Below are 18,250 nucleotides of genomic sequence, written 5' to 3'. Positions count from 1 at the left end.
CTGCAAGGAGCCTGCTTCTCCCTCTGCATGTGTCTCTGCCTCTCTCTCTCATTCTCTCTCTCTCTGTCTATCATGAATAAATAAATAAAATCTTAAAAAAAAAAAAGTGTTGTTAGCAAGTGTATGTGGCAGATTTACTGGCCATCTCATACCAGCCAGCTACCTCCTTCTTCATGATCAAGAACCTTGTTTGGGGCACATATGTGACAGGCATCTGCTCTAGGAAGGCTGGGCCCCTCCCTTGTAGTGAACTGTGATTTGTCTGAACCAGCTTGTCCTTCCACAAGCCTGTTTGGAATTTGGTCCTGTAATTGGCAGAGGATCTGATTCTGGCCAATATTGGGACAAGCGTGAGAAGATGACTTCTGGAAACTTCCCCTCTAACCCCAAAAGGACCAAAAGTAGGGACACACCCATTTCAATGTTGGATCTTGTTGTGGACGACATGGCACCTCTATTCTGAGGCTGTCGGCATCTTGCAATCCTCCTGGGAATCCAGTGAGGTGTCCCCAAGCCACTAAATTGACCAAGCCTAAAACTTCCTACCATTGCACTGCTTATTAAATGAAATAATAGTGTTTTCCTCTGTAAGCCAGTTTTAATTGGCCATTTCTGAAATTTGGAACTGAAAGTATCTGATACAGCAGAGTGGTAGAGAAATAGGCACTTTTATTCTTGGGTGGTGATGCTTAAATTGGTACAACTTTGTTAGGGCAATATCTATCAAAAGTATAAATAAATATATAAACTTAAAAAATATGTATCTAAATATAGCACACACATATATAGACAGATCTCACAGATGCACTTTCACAGTTAAGTTTTATGTACGAGCATATTTGCATTTGCCAAAGATGAGAAACATCTTAGATATTCATCAGCAGGGTCCTGGTTCTATAAATTAAGGCATATCCTTGCAATTGGAAGTCAGGGGGAATTTTTTCTAACCAGGTAGCTATTTGTCCCACGTGGAAAGATGTCCAAAATATATTTAGTTTAAAGAGCATGTTGTTCCAAGTCAATGTGTATATGATGATCTCCACCGTATAAGCAAATTATGCACAAATAACAATATAGTCCAGTGATGATGACTGTCTTTTGTTTCTGCCCACCCAAAATCCAATCCCTCTTTTCCTTTTACTGATACCATCTTGGTTTCACCCAGGGTCCTTGGTTCCAGCCCTGACACCAGGGGGCAGAGGACACATGACCCAGACCTAGCACAGCTGAACATACTGATTAGCTGAAGATGAACCCCTGAATCTAGTGAACTCTAATGAAACCCAAGACTTTAGAACTGCTGGAAAGAGAATCTCTCTTTCCACTCGAGGCTGAGAGGATGCAAGTCTGCAGTTGATGGGGTGGAGGCCAATCTCATGGATAGCATGTACTGTCACAGAGGAGCCCAGGGCTGAGAAATGAAGAGATTCCGAGCCCTGGATCTTGACATGCCTGGGGATAGTCTCTATATCGCGGCCTATTTATTTACTTACTTATTATTTAATTTTTATATATCCTAGGCTTTTAAATTGTGAGTCAAACATGCTTCCCAACCTTGCCGCCCCCCACCCCACCCCAGCTGGTTTAAGGTGATTTTCTCTCACCTGCAACTGAAAGATTCTTAATTAATTCACAAATATATACATCTATGGATTCTTATAGGAGATATCTGGAAGGCTATGCCCTTAGTTATTAAGGGTGGTTGGGTCTGGAGGTTGGATTTTAGGAGATGTAACTTTCTAAATTACGAGTCGTGCTGTCTGATGTAACTTGTAGCCACATGTGACTCGAGTACTTGAAGCATGGTGGGCTGAATGAGGACATGCTGTACACTATACATGTAGAAGACATTTTAAAAAAAGAATGTATATTTCTGGTTAATCTTTAAAATCAACTAGATGTTCATATTATTTTGGATATATTGAATTAAATAGTTTTTTTAAAGATTTTATTTATTTATTCATGACAGACAGAGAGAGGCAGAGACACAGAGGGAGAGGGAGAGAAGCAGGCTCCATGCAGGGAGCCCGACGTGGGACTCGATCCTGGGTCTCCAGGATCACACACCGTGCAGGAGGCGGCGCCAAAGCGCTGGGCCATTGAGGCTGCCCGGATAGATTGAATTAAATAAAATATACTACCAAAATCAATTTCACCTGTAACTTTTTACTCTTACTAAATGTAGCTACTGAGATTCGTTAAATCATGTTTATAGCTTGCATCCTATTTCTGTTAGTGCTGGTATAGACTGCGTGAAAGCCATCCTCTAAATGTTTGTTGATTATGATGTTTAAAATGTTTGCAACATTGCAGTATTAACTTTGTAATCAGATAAACCAGAATTTGGAAATGTTTTAACACAGTGGCCCATAGTTACCTAGAGATCTCGATCATGTCTAGTGCCTGGGATTTCGCATTTACTGCAGAGGGCTGGGAATTCCTTCAGTGGAATGGTCAACAGCATGGGCTTTGGAATTCCACAGACCAGGGTCTGACCCTAGCTCTGGACCTGTGGGACCTTGGGCAAGTTAATTAAACCTTCTGAGCCTTAGTTTCTTCAGTCATAAAATGGAGTTAAACGTGTTTGTCCATACGTGTAGCTTGACTCCGGTGTCTGAAAGGAGAGCCTTGTGCCTCTGTGCTCCTTGTGCTACCACCGAATCCTTAGGTGTAGATACTTTCTGCCTACCTTTGCAGAGCTGAGATTGCTCACTGTGCCCCAGATCCATGCTCTCATTCTGCCATAATGAAATGGCAACTGAACCCATCCCTAGATTCCTTTACCCAGCCTTCCTTGTACATGATCCCTCAACTTCAGGCAGCATGGATTGGACAGCCTAACTCTGCCTCCCCTTTCACTTCCTGCTTGCATGCAGACAGGGGTGAAAGCTTAGAGCATTTTCAGGTCTTTCCTGAGCATATGCACAGCCCCAGGCATGTTGATGGCCTTCTAGATATCTAGAAATATGTCAAAGCTTCTCAGAGCCCTTATCCTTTCAAAGTATCTCATTCTCAAGGCTTTCCTCCTCAGCCTTTTAGTCAGACTGTTGTTTGCTCCAACTATTATCCATTGCCTCCAGAGCCACTAAACATTTTCCTATAAATATTTTTTAAGATTTTATTTATTTAAAAAAAAAAGGTTTATATATTTATTCATGAGACACACACAGAGAGAGGCAGAGAGATAGGCAGAGGGAGAAGCAGACTCCCTGTGGGGAGCCTGATAGCGGACTCGATCCTGGGACTGGGATCACGCCCTGAGCTGAATGCAGCCGCTCAACTGCTAAGCCACCCAGGCGTCCCCCTACAAATATTTTTGATAAATGCTCCTCTGTAATGGCTTCAGTAGTGGGACGGTTCCAAGGAAACAAAAAACAAGCCTTTTGAGTGGGTCTTCCAAGGAACCATCCAACAGATGAGCCAAAACATTTCTTTGCAAATGAAGTCTGTTCTGCAATCCCTTTGATATTAGTACCAGGAATTCAGCTGTTCTTTCTTTTCTTTTCTTTCTTTCTTTCTTTCTTTCTTTCTTTCTTTCTTTCTTTCTTTCTCTCTCTCTCTCTCTTTCTCTCTCTCTCTCTTTCGTTCGTTCGTTCGTTCGTTTTTATTTTTATTTAAGTAATCTCTACTCCCAACATGGGACTTGAATCCACACTCTGAGATCAAGAGTCCCATGCTCTTCCCACTGAGCCAGCTAGGTGCTCCTCAGCTGTTATTTTCAAGCCTATCATGGAGCCAGGGAGCAGAGGATGGGATAGGGTAAGGTAAAATGCCACAAAGCTTGCTGCTCTTACCAACACCAGCCATTTTTAAAATAAGCACTTCTTGGGATGCTGCAAGCTTTTATCTTCTAGAGTTCCAAAAAGGTTGATTCTTACAGTTCTTGTCAATTTTTTTTTTTTTTATTGCTTTTATAAAGGGCTGACTTCGGGCAGCCCAGGTGGCTAGCGGTTTAGTGCCGCCTTCAGCTCAGGGCCTGATCCTGGAGACCCAGGATCCAGTCCCACGTGGGGATCCCTGCGTGGAGCCTGCTTCTCCCTCTGCCTTTGTCTCTGCCTCTCTCTCTCTCTGTGTCTCTCATAAATAAATAAAATCTTTAAAAAAAAGATAAAGGGCTGACTTTTGGAGTTCCTTACTCCACAATTTTTGTTAATATCAAACAATTTATTCTTTGATGTTTTGGTGAGATCTGAGCTTTTTGTTTTGGGGCTTGGGGTTTTTTTATGGCTTTTTAAAATGACTTCTCTAGGGATTGTAATTACACGTGCCTGATTTATCACAGTCTATGTAGAGTTATGATTTTAACTTCAAGCAGTGTACAAACTTTACAATTTTACCGCCCTCTTGTGTTATTGTTGTCATATGCGTTACATCTACATACATTGAAAATCTTGCTAGATAATGTTATAATTTTTACTTCAATATCCATATTTTAAACAACTTAAGGGGAGAAAATTAATCTATTACATTTATTCGTATATTTATCATTTCTGTTGCTCTTTCTTCATTCCTAAAGTCCAAACTTCCCTCTCGTATCATTTCTCTTCTGCCTGAAGATCTTCCTTTAGCATTTCTTGTAAAGCAGGTCTGTTAGTGATTAATTCTCTTAATTTTCTTTCATCTGAGAATGGGTGTCTATCACCTTCCTCCCCGAAAGATATTTTTGCTGGACATAGAATCCTGTTTTGCTATTTTTTTTTCTATTTAAGCACCTTAAAAAATGTTGGGGCATTCCATTGTTGGGGTGCCTGGCTGGCTCAGTCAGTGGAGCATGCAACTCTTGATCTTGGGGTTATAAAATCAGGCCCCATGTTGGGGATTACTTAGAAGTAAAATATTTTTTAAAAAAAATCTCATTCTATTGTCTTTTGATGAGAAATTCAGTTATCCCTATGTTTGTAATGTGAAGTTTTCTCTGGCTGCTCTTAAGACTTTTTTCCCTTATCTTTGGTTTTCATCAGTTTGACTATGATGAGTTTGGGTGTTTTTTTGTTTTGTTTTGTTGTTTTTAATCTTATCCTTTTGGGGGTTTGCTGAGATTCTCAAATCTCTAAATTTAATTCTTTACTCAAATTTAAGATATCTTCAGTCATTATTTCTTCAGATATTTTCTCTGTACCAGTGTCTTTCTCCTCTCCATGACACTACTGTTAGACCTTTTGATACTGCTCCATAGGTCACTGATGTTCTTTGTTCAATCTTTTTCACATTGAGATTTCTAGTCATTTGTTCTCAACTTTACTGACTCTTTGATTTGTCATCTCCATTCTCTTATCGAACCCATTCAGTGATTTGGTTTTTAGATTTCAGATATTGGTCTTTCTTTCTTTCTCTTTCTTTCTTTCTTTCTTTCTTTCTTTCTTTCTTTCTTTCTTTCATCTTTCTTTCTTTCTTCTTCTTTTCTAAAGTCTTTTTTTTATACAGTTTATCTGCTGAAAACAAGTTCCATTCATTTCAAGCATGTTTACCTTTACCTCACAGAGAATAGTTATAATAATTGTCTTAGAGTCTTTGATAATTTCAACATCTAGGTCATCTGAGGGTTGGTGTATGTTGATTGTCTCTTCCCTCAGGAATTGGCCGTATTTTGCTAGTTCTCAGTATGTTGAGTAATTTTGGATCATATGCTATACGTCTGCAACACTGCTTTGGGGTTTTTTGTTGTTGTTTTTAAGACTCAAGGTACCGTTACATTCTCGGGAGAATGTTGGGATGTTGCTTTTTTTTTGTTTAAAGCAGGTGGTCAGGTGCCTGGGTGGCTCAGTGGTTTGAGCATCTGCCTTTGGCTCAGGTTCTGATCCTAGAGTTCTGGGATCAAGTCCCGCATCAGCCTCCCTGCAGGGAGCCTGCTTCTCCCTCTGCCTGCGTCTCTACCTCTCTCTGTGTGTCTGTCATGAACGAACAAACAAACAAATAGGGATGCCTGGGTGGCTAAGTGGTTGAGTGTCTGCCTTCTGCCAGGGTGTGATCCTGGAGTTGCCAGATCGAGTCCCACATTAGGCTCCCTACATGGAGCTGGCCTCTCCCTCTGCCTATGTTTCTGCCTCTCTCTCTCTGTGTGTGTCTCTCATGAATAAAGAAATAAAATCTTTAAAATACATACATACATAAATAAAATCTTAAAAAAAAAAAGCAGGTGGTCAACCTGGTTAAGACCACAAATTCTCTCCTTCCTTCTGTGTTCAGTGGTTCCCATGTCAGTTCAGTTTTCAAAAATTTTGCCACATATCTGAGTGTGGCCACGGATGCACTGTTGCAACGTGTATTAGTTGATGTGTGGAAGTGGGGGGGGGGGCATTCTCAAGCTTTCTCCTCTCCAGAATTTCCTTCACACTCACTGACTCCCGAATTCCTCTGACCAGGAAATGAGATTCTCTAGGAAGCTCAGCATCTCCCACCACTACCACCCCTCCCACTGTCATAGCCACAGTTCTGTGTGACTGGGCTTCCTCTGGGGTGAAGTAATGAGAGAAAAGACAGAGGGAGATAAATGACAGGGATCCCCTCATTCTTCACACAGCAGGCACCCTTTATCCTCATTCCTCTGTCCAGAAATGTGGGTCATCTCTCAGGATGTTAGGTGTCCATGCACACCTCCATGCCCACCATGACAATGAGGTTCCACAAAGGGCCCTGGCCTCAGGGTAGGACTGGGGAGGAGAAGAAGAAAAATGTGGACGTTCTCCTCCCATTCTCCTTACAGAGACCACTGTCAGAGTCTTCTGGCCATAAACACTGGTTTCTCTTGAAGTTTTTACTGTCTCCCTCTGCTATGCAAGTCCCTAATGTAGCCTGCCCCAGCCCAAGGCCAGTAGATAAAGGAGATAAACAAACAGGAAACCACCTCTGCCTTACTGGTTTCTCTTCGTCTTTTGACTTTCCCAATCTGCCTGTTAGTATTTACTTTTCACAGCCTTTAGGTCATTGCTTTTTGGGTTTTTCCAGTTTTCAGTTGTAATCAGCAGATGAAGGAGATGAGTCCCCTTTTATCGTCTTAGAAACCTTTCCCACAAATACCATTTGCTCTTTCCTCAGGCCTGGGGATTATCTCAGAGGCAGAGAACTAATTCCAGATCCTTATGCATCAGGCTTGGGGTTTTCCTGGTAGCACAATCTTATATAACTTAGGTTGCTTACTAATTAATTTCATTTCTGGGGACGTAATTGTATATCGGCCATAGCCTAGTGGTTTCCACAGGCCAGGCCACTCGAGCCCCCAATAGCACTTTGATTGCCTTCATGACCCAGCATGGTATGGACTGATTAACTGCTGAGTCCTGAGTCCTCCCTCTAGTGGCCTTGACCCAGGGTCGGGGTGGGGAACCCCACGCTGGGGTGAGAATGGCAAGAGCCTGTAATGGATGCCAAGATGCACCACCCAGATCCTCCTCCCCCTTTAGGACTTAAGGATGTATCCCCCTGAGCTGCCAAGTGTGCTGCTGCCTGACAGCCCCTATCTGCTGGCCATCTTCAGACTTGCATTTGCTAAAGAGCAACACTTAGCCCCAGGTCACATCCTTGCCCCAGGTCACATCCTCGCCCCCTCCACGGGAGCCTGTCTCTAACGGTTGGTGCAGGTTTACAAAGTCCTGGCCCTCATGCCCCTAGCTTGTGATAACTCTGAAAATGCTCTTGGCTTCAGAGATCCCCATCGGGTTGCCTGGGGCCTTCACTGAGACCACACTGCAGTCCAAAGTCTCCTCTGGCTGCGCCTGCTTCCTCTCTCCCTCCTATCCGGTTCCCAGCCCTCTGTAACCTCTGTAACAAGGCTTTGGCAGGCTAATCTCCATGCTAGAGTCAGCATCCTAGGAAACTAAACCTGCAACAAAGCCTTTCTCTGCCACCAGGCCTAGGCTGTGTCCTCAGTGTCGGTGCTGAATCCAAGGGCCAGGTATGGGCACGGGATGACAGGTCACAGCTGCCAGTCTGGAGGGCCAGCTCCAACCAGGCCCGAAAAGGTCAGCTTACACACATTACCTATTTTCTTTCTGGGCTGCCTACTGGTTTCCCTAGCTGTAGCCACTGATTTGAGCATTACATTGCTAGAGAACTGATTTCCATGCCACTCATATAACACCTAACAGATAAAGTGTTGCCACTTTGCTTGTAGAGGTTTAGTGCTGCCTTCTGGCCTCGGCCTGTAGAATGTTCTTCTATCCCTGCTCAGGCTAGGAAGTTCATTTCGATGGCCTGGGGGCATCTTTATTGTGGTAAAGAGCTTTCTAGTGATCCTGGTGTTTCCTTTTTTTTTTTAAGGTTTTATTTATTTATTTGAGAGAGAGAGAAGCAGACAAGCAGGGGGAGCAGCAGGGAGAGGGAGAAGCAGGGTCCCCACTGAGCAGAGAGCCCCATGTGGGGCTCAATCCCAGAACCCTGAGATCAGGACCTGAACTGAAGGCAGATGCTTAAATGATTGAGCCACCCAAGCACCCCGATCCTGGTGTTTCTATCATTAGCTCATTTCTCAAATCAAGGGTGAAGTCCTCTGAGCCCCTTTGGTAGAGGCAGTAGCAAGGGGGGGACTATGGCTGGGACGGAATGCCCCTATTCCATCCGTCCCCGTATTCTAGCCCCAAAGTCTCTGTTTTGAGTCCTCCATCTAGGCCAAGGGCAGTGCCCATAGGCACAGAGCTAGATTTGGTTCAGGTTGGCATTGGCTCCCCTGGAAACTGCTTCACCATGCCCTATGGGCAAGCCAGCGCAAAAATACAGGCTACCATCAGTACTTAATCCTCCTATTCAGCCTGACCCAGGAAGCCACACTGTGCCCCTCCTGGGTGAGTTCCCTGGTGGTTCCTTCCACCCTTACATCCCTGCCCCCCATTCTTATTTACTCGGGACCTTATTTGGAAATGGGGTCATTGCAGATGTCATTGGTTAAAATGAGGTCATTCTTGTGAGCCCTAATCCAATAGGACAAGTATCCTTATAAAGAGGGGAAATTTGGAACCAGACACACACACACACACACACACACACACACACAAGGGGAAACCAGACACACACACACCATGTGAAGGAAGAACACCATGTGAAGATGAAGGCAGAGATCGGGGTGATGCTTCTACAAGCCAAGGAACGCCACGGGTTGACAGCAATACTCGAAGCTGGGAGAGAGTTACGGAACAGACCCTCCCTCACAGCCACAGGAGGAATCAGCCCCCTGGGCCTCCCTGATCTCAGACTGCTGGCCTCCAGAACCATCTGACACTCATTTCTGCAGTGTCCGCCCAGTGTGTGGTACTTTGTCATGGCAACACCATGACACTCAAACAGAGTCCAAGTGGAGCTCCCCTCCAGTGACCCAAGAATCGACCTGAGACCCAAGTCTTGGCCTGTGGCTACTAGTGCTTTGAGATGCTCTCACAGAGCCCCACAAAGGCCCCCAGTTCAAACCGGGCCTCAGCAAAGGAACACCAAGATCTTACTGGAAGGGAAACGCCATCAGATGGAACCATCCAGTGCTGTGGTCCTGGCATCCTTGTTCCCTTCAGGTGATCTTTCAGTGCCTCAACATCAGAGGACCTGAGGTCTCAGGTGGCCCTATCTGGTACCTGTATTAATTGTTTTAACAGAACATACTGCCCCATCCTGACCATGTGTGGGAATCTCCTTGCCTTGTTTTCATCTTGGCCCAATAGGCAATTTCAAATCCCACATTTTTCTGGGGTACCTGGGCCTAAATGCCACTTATAGTATCAATTTCTGCATTTGTTAGGGTTCTGTATTTGCAGAGACCAACCCTGAGTGAATTAGGCAAGGAAAAGGGTTTCATGGAAGCACACAAGGGCATGTCACAGGAAGGGTGGGAACTGGAGCTCTGGGATTCTCAGCAATGGGAACGCAGGGGACTCTTGCTCTAAGGCACCTCCCTGGGCACGTTGAACCCAGTCACCTTTGGTTCCAGTGAGCCTCTTCTCCAGATCCTTGGGAGAGAGAGATAATCTTGCCCTTCTCGGTTCAAATGCCCTGTAGATAGCAAGTGGAGATTGGATTATTATACTGAGTTGTTTCTGTGATGTTAGTAGGTGTCAAAAACACCCCTAGCCTGATTGTTTTATTAATTAATTTAACAAAGGGGCAGTCCGAGTGGCTCAGCGGTTTAGCACAGCCTTCAGTCCACGGTGTGATCTTGGAGACCCGGGATCGAGTCCCACGTCGGGCTCCCTGCATGGAGCCTGCTTCTCCCTCTGCCTGTGTCTCTGCCTCTCTCTCTCTCTCTGTCTCTATGAATAAATAAATATATTTAAAAATAAAAATAATTAATTTAACAAATACTTATTTGTTTAAAAGATTTTATTTATTTATTCATGAGAGACACAGAGAGAGAGGCAGACACACAGGCAGAGGAAGAAGAAGACTCCCTGCAGGGATCCTGATGCGGGGACTCAATTCCAGGATCCCAGGGTCACACCCTGAGCTGAAGGCAGATGCTCAACCACTGAGCCACCCAGGTGTTCCTTAACAAATACTTACTGAGGGATCCCTGATGGCTCGGCAGTTTAGCGCCTGCCTTTGGCCCGGGGCGCGATCCTGGAGTCCCGGGATCAAGTCCCGCGTCGGGCTCCCTGCATGGAGCCTGCTTCTCCCTCCTCCTGTGTCTCTGCCTCTCTCTCTCTCTCTATCATGAATAAATAAATAAATCTTAAAAAAAAACAAATACTTATTGAGTGCTTATTGTAGTGAGTGCTCAGGAAGCAAGGATGACTAACCTAGACAGACTCCTTGTCCTCAAAGCTGGCAGTCTTGGGAGGGAGGCAGACCCCAATCACATTGTAAAATCAGAGATCAGGCAAGTGCCATGGGTTCTTGGTGCTCTGAGAAGGAACACTGGGGGTTTGACCTGAGGAAGCAATGCCCAACATTTGGCCCCTAGGCCACCACCGTGCATGCTTTAGATACATTTCAGGCCATCAGTGCTGTTCCCCAGCTTGTCATTCTTCCCTGGATCATATTCCAAACTTCCTCCATCATCCTCAGTGGAAGATGAAACTTCGGCAGCCCCAAGCCGCCATTTGGGTGCAAGTCTGTCACATTCCATTCCCCAATGGGGCCCCCTGCTCCTAACCCACTGTCTTTTCCCTTCTGTCTCTCTTTCTCTGTCTCTTTTGCTCACTGTCTCTTGTCTGTCTCTCTCAGTAAGGAAAAAAAATTAAAAGCACAAAATTTTAGAAACTAGAACACAAATGAACTGATGGGTCTGACATAACAGAGTACAGAAAGTTGAAAGCTAAGCTATCAGAGAGGGAAGCCAAAAAGAAACAGTGAGATTTCCCCCCAGAAAGCCTGCAGAATCTAAGGCTCCCGGTAAGGCTGAAAACAGAAAGGTGGCTACAAAGTATCACAAGGGGCCAGTGGGTCTCCTTCGCATCTACTCTGGCAAAAACCTGGTACCAAACAGGCTCTGACTTTGGAAACACTGGGCAGAGCCAGAGGCATGAAGAGTTCTTCTTGAAACCATGGGGATTTATGAAATCTGCTTCCTGAAATGTGAGACCTCTTCCCAGTCTTCCCCTCAATCCCCATTTGGCTTCTAGAATGCTCAGGGCCAAGTTACTTCTCCAGCCAGGAGGTCTTTCTAGAGAAATTGAGTGGCTTGAGAGAAAACACTACCAGATGTTGCAGGACACCCCTCCCCGTGGCGGAGTCCTTCTCTTATTTGCTGAGCGACTTACTCCACACATGTCATTGAATAGGCCAGCGTCACCTGGCATCTGACAAAATCCTCCAATGGGGGAAATGAAACAAACACTTTTTTTTTTTTTTTTAATTAACTAGAGCAAACAGTGATAATGGAGGAAGCAGGAACAAAGTTGACTGTCTTCAGTGAGACAGGAGCAAATATTGCAATCATGCAGCAAGAACATGTATAAGAAAAAAAATCCAGTCTGAGAATAAGAAAGCTCTGGAAATTAAAGACAGGATTGCAGAAATAAAAGCAGATGGGTTAGAAACAGTGCAAGAAACTCTTCTAGAAAGTGTAACCAAGAGGGGTGCCGGAGTGGCTCCATTGGTTGGGTGTCTGATTTGATTTTGGCTCAAGTCATCCATGATCTCAAGGACGTGGGATTTAGCCCCATGTTGGGCTTCTCATTCAACACAGTCAGCTTGTCCCTCTCCCTCTGCACCTCTTCTTGCTCATTCTTTCTCTCTCTCAAATAAATAAATAAATAAATAAATAAATAAATAAATAAATAAATAAATAACATCTTTAAAAAAAAAGAGAGAGAAAGTGTAACCAAGAGAGTAAGTGATGAAAAATGGAAAAGAAAGCATAATGACGTCAGAGGATCAGAACAGAAGGTCCAACATCCAAATAATCAAAATTCCAGAAAAGCAGAAAAGAGAATATGGAAGGGGACACTATCAAATAAATAACTCAAATTCCTTCCTCAGACAGAAAAGCATGAGTCTCCTGATTGAAGTGGCTGCCTGAGTGTCTGTGATCATGGAACTTCAGAGTACAAGTTAAAAAATTTTTTTTTCTCAGTTCCAGAGAGAAAATACCAGCAACACAGAAAGGATCCAGTATCAAAATGGCATTAGGCATCCTCAATAGCCACACTGGAGGCCAAACGACAATGAAAGGGTGTCTTTTTTTTTTTTTAAGATTTTATTTATATATTCATGAGAGATACAGAAAGGGAGAGAGGCAGAGACACAGGCAGAGGAAGAAGCAGGCTCCATGCAGGGAGCCTGATGTGGAACTCAATTCCGGGACTCCAGGATCACACCCTGAGCCAAAGACGGCGCTAAACTGCTGAGCCACCCAGGGATCCCCTGAAAGCGTGTCTTTAAAATCTCAGGAGAAGTTCATACTCAGTCACATATAAGAATAGGTTTTTTTAATCTTTTATTTAAGATTTTACTTATTTATTTGAGAGAGCCAGAGTGAGTAAGAGAGACAACACAAGCAGGGGGGCATGGCAGTGGCAGAGGGAGAAACGGGTTCCCCTCTGAGTAGGAAGTCCAATACAGGGCGGGATCCCAGGACCCCAGGATCATGACCTGAGCTGAAGGCAGCTCCTTAACCAACTGAGCCACCCAGGTGTCCACCGAATAAAAACTTTTTAGATGTGAGGGCTTCCCAGATTTTACTTGTCATATACTCTTTTCTCAGGATGACCACTGAGGAATGTGCTCCCCCGGAATGAAGGTCAGGATAATCAATACTAGTGGCACAGCATTCCCATCTCTGCCTAGCTCACAAATGTCTGAATTCCCAACATGGGTTGGCAGGAGGCTTGCTTTACAGAGTCACCAAATGTGCCAGCTCTTTGCCTGTTGCCTCTTGACTCAATCCCCATCCTTCCATATGCTCCACTGCGGGAGCCTGGAAGATGGGAAATGACACTTCTCTCAGCTCCCCTGCCAGCTGGCCTCTGGCTAGATTTTGCTAATGGGAAGCACCAAAGAGGGATCAGAAGTCAGGATGGAAGAGAAGACATTTCCTGTTTCTGGTGGAGCCGTCAGTGGCTGGTCAGTCTGGGCTGGTTGCTTCTTGCTTACAGATCGCAGTTCCAATACTGGTCACACCAGCCTCATAAATGCAGCAATTGTGTCTATAATATCATTTTTCCCTCTTGCCCCTCTAGCCTAGAGATCTTTTTTTAAAGATTTTATTTATTTATTTATTTAAAGTTTTTTTTTAAATTTTTTATTTATTTATGATAGTCACAGAGAGAGAGAGAGAGAGGCAGAGACACAGGCAGAGGGAGAAGCAGGGTCCATGCACCGGGAGCCCGATGTGGGATTCGATCCCGGGTCTCCAGGATCGCGCCCTGGGCCAAAGGCAGGCGCCAAACCGCTACGCCACCCAGGGATCCCAATTTTATTTATTTATTAATGAGAGAGAGAAAGAGAGGCAGAGATACAGGCAGAGGGAGAAGCAGGCTCCATTCAGGGAGCCCCATGCGGAACTCGAACCTGGGCCTCCAGGATCACGCCCTGGGCCGAAGGCGGCGCTAAACTGCTGAGCCACCCAGGCTGCCCTAGCCCTAGAGATCTTAATCCCTGGGTAGTCTTATCATCCCCTATGTAATGCTCCAGGGCTTGTAATTTTTGTCATTATTATTCATGAGAGACACAGAGAAAGAGGCAAAGACATAGGCAGAGGGAGAATGGGGAGCCTGATGTAGAACTCGATCCCAGGACCCTGGGATCACAACCTGTGCCAAAGGTAGATGCCTAACCACCCAGGTACCCCTATACGTTTGTTTCTTTACCACTACACATCTCCTCCAAGTTCCCACGGCAAGGGAGGTGTGAGATGGAGGTGGCACACCAGCTCCCATGTGTTTTGACTTAGACATAGCACAGGTCACTTGCCTTCATAGTCTCCTGGCCACATTAATCATTTAACCCCAGCTGAACTGCATGTAACACTTGGAAATATAAGGGAACACTTGGAATATTTGGTGAGTGCTAATTGTCTCTATTATGACTTAAGAAGGAGAAATATGTGGTATGAGGAAACAGATTAATGCAAGAGAGAAAGAGACACAAAGTCCCAGATGATGACACTAGACTCCCAGGCTGGCAGCAGCACTCCAGAGGGCAAACTGCCCAATATGGATGCAAAGGAAGGAGGCTCCAGAAGGGATGTCTGGGAAAAAAAAAATGAAACAAATAGATTTTCTGACGAGTTTGACCAGGTGGAAATTTGGGTTCACAGGCATTTATAGAGCCAAAGGAGGACACAAAAAGACTTTTCAGGAGTTTCTAAAAAAGGAATCAAAGCAAATTTTAAAAAAGATAAGAAAAAGGGGCACCTGGATGGCCCAGCAGTTGAGCATCTGCCTTTGGCTCAGGTCATGATCCTGGGGTCCTGGGATCGAGTCCTCATAGGGAGCCTGCTTCTCTCTCTGCCTATGTCTCTGCCTCTCTCTCTGTGTCTCTCATGAATAAATAAATAGTTTTTTTTTTTTAAAAGGGAACTCATACAAATACTTTTACTGGACTTGGCAGTGAAAATTATTTCCAGAGATGTACTTATGGGAATAGTAAATGTGGATTTACCCCAGACTGTGATAACACTGTGGAAAGGGCCATCCTGCCCTGTAGTTCTGCAGCTGACCACCAGAGTTGTACAGACTCCACAAGATAATGACATCATGCCCAGCAAGTAGACAACAGCTGCAAGTTCAGGAGTCCCCAGGAACCCCGGAACTTCTCACTAACTGGCTACAAATTCAGGGATTCATTTGTCCTACTCAGGTTGGATAATTAACTAGATTAACTCACAGAATTCAAGAAAGTGCTGGACTTACAATTACAGTTTTACTACAAAGGATATAAAGCACGACCAGTCATGGTCCCTGAAGAGATCCAAGGTCTGGGAGAGTCCTGAATGTAGAGCTTCCATGTCCTCTATTCTGGACACAGAGTGGCTCTCGCCAACCAGGAAGCTCACCTGAACCTTGGTGCCCACAGTTTTTATTGATGTTTCATTATGTAGGCATGATCGATTGAATCCTTGGCCATTTGACTAACCTCAATCTCTAGCCCCAAAGGTTGGTTTGATATCACCGGGTTCAGAGCCCCAACCCTGTAATCACATGGTTGGTCTTTCTGGTATGACCAGCTCCCATCTGAAGCTAATCCAGTCCCCTCACCCCCTGAATAACAAAGACATTCCTATCACTGGAGAGATTCCAAAGGTGTAGAAGCTCTATCCCAGAAAACTGGACGAAGGCCAGACAAGTTATTGCAGGTAAAAGGAGGACATGTGCGTGTGTAGCATGAGGAGTTAAATCTGCATCTTCCAAAGTGAGGTGTCCACAGATACTACCTAAAATGGAAAAACCAAATAATAGCATTATAAGCATATTATTTAGAAACATGGGAAGAAATATCAGAAGAAATGGGAGGGGACTCAGAAGCGAGGAGAGATTTTTGTGGTTGCTAAAGCCTCGCAGAACAATTTGACTTATTCATTCAGAATATGTATTGCCTGGATTAAAAAAAAAAATTGAGAGGGGCACCTGGGTGGCTCAGTTGGTTAAGGGCTGGACTCGTGGGCAGCCCAGGTGGCTCAGCAGTCTGATCCTAGAGACCCGGGATTGAGTCCCACGTCGGGCTCCCTGCATGTAGCCTGCTTCTCCCTCTGCCTGTGCCTCTGCCTTTCTCTCTCTCTCTCTCTCTCTCTGTGTCTCTCATGAATACATAAATAAAATCTTTTTTTAAAAAAAAGGGTTGGACTCTTGATTTCAGCTCAGGTCATGATCTCAGGGTTGTGAGATCGAGTTCTGTGTTGGGCTTCATGCTGGACATGGAGCTTGCTTGGGATTCTCTCTCTCCCTCTTGCTTGCCCCTCCCCACCCCTCTGCCTGCTCTCTCTCTCAAAAAAAAAAATTTTTTTTTTTTAATTTAAAGGTGAAAGAGGAAGAAAAGAGGTGCTCAGTCATAGACAGGAGAAGTGCTTTTCAGGACAGAACCATTGATTTGGGAAGACACCTTACATAGGTTTTGATAGCATATAGATGAGCAATATGTTTGGTAAAGGAAGTGGAGCCTGCAAAGGAGTCAGAAAGGAGGCAGATAGAGAGGAAGGAGGAACCAAGGGTGGTACCTCTCATCAGCCACCAGAGAAGTGTCCAAAGCTGCCTAGAGAGGAATAGCATGCGAGCTCTAGTGGCGTGGAGGTCAGTGGTGACATTAGACAGAGCTGTCTGGATGGAGTGATGGGGCTGAGGCCAAGTTGGAGAAGGAGAAGGAGGGACAGGTAGATGGAGATATGGCCAGAGCTGCTATGGGGCATCTTTCCAGGAACTTTGGTCATGGAGGGCAGGAGAGAGAAGAGGTTGCATATTTTTAAGATGGGAGAGCCTGGCGAATGAGCAAATGCTCTTGGAAAGAAGCCAGCAGAGAGAGAGAGAGAGAGGTTAAAGATTCAAGGAGTAAGTGGATCATCTGGATCCTCTGGGCATGAGGTCTCCCAGGAGGAAATAGGAGGCAGAGACAGCTCTGCTCCCAACCCTCCCAGGGGAGGGAAAGGTGCACATCTGGCTGGCCAGAGGGGAGATGCTCACTTATCCTTAAACTCCTGGCTAGCAGAATGCTGTTCCTATTCCACAGATGCAAGGTAATAATTTGCCTCATTACCCAACTGGAAGAGGCCATTGTGAATCCAGATTTCCTGCCTCCTTACTCCCTTTCCTGCTGCACTTACTCCCCTGATGAGGCAGAGGTGGTCCTCTGTCCTCTGGAGCATCTAGTCTGGGGGTGAAGCTGCCAGACAGAGTGCAAGCTTTTCAGAGGAGGGTTAGAGAAATCCAGAGCTCCACTACCTGTAGGGTCAGGAAGTATCCAAAAATGGGTGGCCATGTGAGCATGGAGACAGTAAGGAGGGCAGAGGACTGTGACCGTATGAGGGCTCTGCCCTCCTCCAGTGAGGCATTCTCATACTCTATCCCAGGAACAGCTCTCCAGGGCCAGATCTTTGGGTTTTTCAAGAGAATTCGAGTATCCCGATCTCAGTGTGAACCCTCCAGATTAGGACAGTGCAGTGCAGCCAAGTGATGGGATATCAAGATGGTCAGGTAAGGCATCCGGGAGGAGGAGGCCCCTGACCCAGGCAGGGGTTAGCTTGGCGTATCTGAGGAGGCCTCTGCACAGCCCCAGTAGGGATGGAGTCCTGCAGAGGGCGAAGGGGGTCAGGTACTGACGGGGGTGGGGTGGGGTGTGGCTCTTGGACTTACCCTTCAGTTACCAAGGGTGGCCCTGTCCGGTCCTTTGGGGTCCAAGCGCGCACAGACTCCGCGCCCCCCCCCCCCCGCCCCCTTCCATCGCCATCCCAGGCTCCAGGAGGAGGAGTTCCAGGTGCGAGGTGCGGAGGGGGCGGCCTCCACTGGGTCCGCCGGGGGGCGGGATGGGGCCTCCGCGTTAGGTGAGAGTCATCTAAGATGCTAATGAACCACAGCTTGGACGCGGGCCCGGGGCGCCCCGAGGCTGCACGCGCCCCCCCGGCGGCGGCAGGGCCCGGGCCGGGAGCCTCGCCCGCAGCCCCCGCGCAGCGCCAGTCGCCACCCGCGGGCGAGCGGCCGGGCCTGGAAGGGTTAAGCCCACCGAGCTCGCGGCGGCCTAGAGCGGCGGCGGCGGCGCGGGGGCCGGGGCGCGGGGCGCGGGCGGCGGGCGGCGGGCGGGGGACAGGATGCGGATGCCGGGGGGACTTCCTGTGCCGGCCCCGCCGCCCCCGCCCCCGCCCCCGGCCCGGCCCGGCCCGGCCCGGCCCGCTGCCCCCCGCCGCCCG

General features: G+C 46.3%; 1 long non-coding RNA gene across 1 annotated transcript; it reads right to left on the bottom strand.

Moving 5' to 3' along the window:
* Positions 1–13,617: 13,617 nt before the first annotated feature.
* Positions 13,618–17,958, bottom strand: LOC144318168 (uncharacterized). The gene is made up of 2 exons (XR_013383993.1): positions 17,700–17,958; positions 13,618–15,790 (listed from the first exon to the last, which is right to left on the bottom strand). It is a non-coding gene; the product is annotated as an uncharacterized LOC144318168 (long non-coding RNA).
* Between the last annotated feature and the right edge of the window lie 292 nt (positions 17,959–18,250).

Source organism: Canis aureus, chromosome 8 (genome assembly GCF_053574225.1).
Source record: "Canis aureus isolate CA01 chromosome 8, VMU_Caureus_v.1.0, whole genome shotgun sequence".
Taxonomy (NCBI): domain Eukaryota; kingdom Metazoa; phylum Chordata; class Mammalia; order Carnivora; family Canidae; genus Canis; species Canis aureus.
Note: the sequence above shows the minus strand (reverse complement) of the source record. Positions and strands in the feature narration are given on the sequence as shown.